Source organism: Solanum dulcamara, chromosome 8, assembly GCF_947179165.1.
Source record: "Solanum dulcamara chromosome 8, daSolDulc1.2, whole genome shotgun sequence".
NCBI classification, from domain to species: domain Eukaryota; kingdom Viridiplantae; phylum Streptophyta; class Magnoliopsida; order Solanales; family Solanaceae; genus Solanum; species Solanum dulcamara.
In genome coordinates this window covers 60,744,108-60,748,052 of record NC_077244.1, presented here as the reverse complement: position 1 = coordinate 60,748,052, position 3,945 = coordinate 60,744,108, and positions in this window count along the sequence as shown.

The window sequence follows — 3,945 nt, the reverse complement described above, 5'->3', positions numbered from 1 at the left end:
AGACCCTCTTCTTGACCCTTTAGCAACATGAAGGAGTGCTTCTACTTTTAAGTAGGAGAATTTTTCTTTCCACCACCTATGTGGGACAAATGTTTCTTTCATAAAGTAAGAGGGAACAACTCATTTTTTCCTCCACTTCTTTTCCCTCTATTTCCCATTCAACCTATCAATTAAACCCAATAATCCCCCACATGAATGGGGAATGGATATAAGATAAAGAAATGCACGGATAAGTGTGTGATATACAAGTAAAAATTAATTGCATCTGGATAAGTAGGTTTTCCTTTGAATTTTCCATAGTGAACTTATATAGGATATACTTGATCAATTGGTAGATGCGATATCTTTGAACCGTCGAACTTTGTTGTATAACTAGACAACACAAGTCACATAATTAACCCTCAAACATCTATGGTGTTACACCCCATACTTTTGTACTTTGGAATGCTTCTTAAGCTTCTTAAGTTTCTGGGAAGGCTCTTAAGTTTCTTAGAAGTCGTCATGTGAGTCGGATAACCTATAACGCTATCAAATAATCCTAAGAAAAGGAGAAGGAGATACTCCATAATAGAGAAGAGTGGAAATAGGGTTATAAGAATCCGGAAGAAGTTGGAGGTCAAGTAGTGAGTCGTAGGACTCGACTTACTTGTGAAAGCTATTACTTGGTACATTTTATATACTAAGCTACTTGACTACACGTCGAGCTTGCGTAGCAAGGATTGCATAGGTTCTTAAAGTGAGACGAGGTTGCGAACTCACGAAAGAAGCAAAAGGAGGCGTAGCACCTACTTGGAAGCAAGCAAGTGATGCACCTACTTGGACCAAGAAGGTGACACACCTACTTGAGGTGGGTCCCACGCTACCACGTGGCGGCTTTGGATTGGATGCATAGATGAGGTGTCGCCCTAGGAGGGTTGCCACATGTCACCCCTAGGGGATTTCATGTGTCCCACCCTAAGGAAGGATATATATACATGTGTTGATGACTAAGGATTCATTTCCTTAGTCTTTTACCTTGGAAAAGTTGGAGAAAAACTAGAGAGACATGGGAGAGTAACTACGGCAGTAGCTAGGCCAAGGTAAGGCCTCCATTTTTGCTCTGTGAATTATTTATTTAAGATATCCTACGGTTATATAACAGTGTTTAATGACGTAAAATCTCATTTTGGGGAAGCAAGGAAGAGATACAAATAGTCCGTTAATTTTCAGCATGTTAAGAGAACTTTTGAGATAAGTTTTAGCAAGGTATGGCTTGGTTCTCTTCTCCCACGTTTTGGTAAGGTTTGGAAATGATATGAAGGTGTTAATAATGTAAAGTTATGATTTGGAGCAGCACCAAATGGATAGCAAACAGCCACGACGTTTCAACCGCAATTAAGGAACTTTTGAGGCGGGTTTTGGCAAGTTTTGATCAATTTCGGGTAAGGTAAGGTCCTTTCTTTCAATTTGGATTTTATGGTGTGGTTATGGAGTGTGTTACACGCCTTTTATGTGGATGAAAGTATAGAATTTCATAGAGATGTTTGGCATTAGAAACAATCTAAATTGGAGTCGTTATAGTTAAGTTGAAGTCGAGTAGTGTGTTATTATTATGGTGCTGCAGGTTCGAGGTGGTTTAATTGCGTGTTGCAGGGATGGAACGTGGGTTAAAATAGGTGAGGGTGATGCTGGTTGCATCCACCTAACCCTCCGTTCTGTGTGGTTAGTGATTTTACGGATTAACGATTAAGAATCTTATTTTGGTAACGTGATTTTGAGCGAATTGTTTGGGACTAGTTTTGTGTATTATTGAAGTGGTGTAAGTGTCTATTGGCTACTAATTTTTGTGGTTAATATGGATGCTAAGGTTTGGAGGTTAATTGGAAGTTTGGATAGGGCGAGTTATAGAGGAGATGCTTCCCAAATTCCGTTAACTTCTTAACTAACTAATAGGCTAGTCGAGACTAGCCGAGAAAGGCAAATAAGGAATTGATTCCTATGGGTGCTTGGTTGTGGATTTAGAAGCTGGAAAGTTAAAGATTATTTATATTAGTATTACCTTCGTGTTAAATAGGTTCGGAGGACGACGAGACAAGCCGGGTTAAAAGCAATTGATACGAGGTATGTAAAGCTTATCGCTTTCTTTCTTTTGGCATGTCTTAGCTATAAGTGGAATGTAATATGTGCTCTGAGGATAATTCCATTCGTAAAGCTTCGAGAATAATTCATGCCTCTGACCTATTTCCTAATGTTAGAACACCTACAATAAGTGAAATATTGCCTCTCAAGTCTTCTGTATGAAGGGAAGTAGTAAGTATGTAAGGCCTATCAGTCCCTTGATTTGGCATGTTTCAAATGTATGTAAAGCCCATCCCTTTTATTTTTTGGCATATCTTAGATATAGGTTACAAACGATATGTATATGAAGCTTGGGGTAACTCTATTCATAAGCTCTTATTCCTAAGGACCCTACAATAACAAATGTCCTCGGTTTCATAAGCTGTTGGGCACTTCCTTGATACATGTTTTTGGTTCACTTATAGCTGTTAAGACTCTTAAAGGAGTTAAGCTCCTATTCCCCAAGTCTTATATACGATTGAATAGTGATTGGTATGAAAAAGCTCCTCTGTTTAAAAGGCTTTGAGATAGCCAATACTCGAACTTCTATACTGGTTCATACTATAGTAACATATGACTATGAAGTTGAGGCTCTAGTTGACATAGTCCCTAATGGCATCTAGAGGATACTGGAGATAATTCCTACCCTAGTTTCCAAGTGACGGTTCATTTGACCGTTTTGTTGAGCCTTAAATGATGAATTCATTTGCCTATGGTTATTCACTACTCCACTCGCGTATGCTGCTAATACATTATTCACCGCATCCCATAAAGGGCCGGGCATGATAAATAATGAAATGCTTATTCACCGCGTCCCATAAAGGGTTGGGCATGATAAATAATAAAATATTTATTCACCGCGTCCCATGAAGGACCAGGCATGATAAATAATGAAATGCTTATTCACCGCGTCCCATGAAGGGCCGGGCATGATAAATAATGAAATGCTTATTCACCGCATCCCATAAAGGGTCGGGCATGATAAATGATGAAATGCTTATTCATCACATCCCATGAAGGGCCGGGCATGATACACGATGAAATGACAGCTTTATCGAGTCCCTCACTGAAGGGTCGAATACAATATATAGGCATGCATATGAAAACATAGTGATACATTTGTAACCCCGAGTCCCACAACGGGCTGGGTACGATATGTGAGGAAGATATACACGCTCTCATTTCACACAGTGCAGGTATAGTGATTCGTTAACTGTTATATTTATTACCTACATCCCTATTTCAGTTGAAAGCTTATTTATGTTATGTTATGCTTTATATACTCAGTACATGTATTGTGCTGACCTCCTTTCTTTGGGGGAATGCGTTTCATGCCCGCAGGTACAAACGTACGTTTTGGGGATCCGCCAACTTAGGGTTCTACTCAGCAAGTTTAGGAGAAGCTCCATTGAATTGGAGCCAAGCTTTTGGGTACTAGACCTTCTATGTATATATTTGTATATTCAGGGGTACGGCGGGGGCCCTATCCTGCCATATGTTGTTATTAATACTCTTAGAGGTTTGTAGACATGAAAGTGAATTGTGTTTATACGTGTGCTCGTTCGTGTCTATATGATTTATGTTTAGGATGTTCCCGTTGTTGTGGCGGCCTTGTCGGCTCGCGTGCATGTATATCATGGAACAACCCCACATGTTATGGTAGCCTCGTCGGCTTATGCGTTATATTGCCTAAATAATATGTGTGATTAGTAATGATCCCTCGGGGGATAGGTTGTGCCAATACGTAACCATGCGACAAGTATATATGCGAGTGTCCAGCTTGGATACCCGTTGTGGCCCACGGAGTTGGGTCGTGACATATGGTTCTCACGGTTGTGTTCGTTTCAG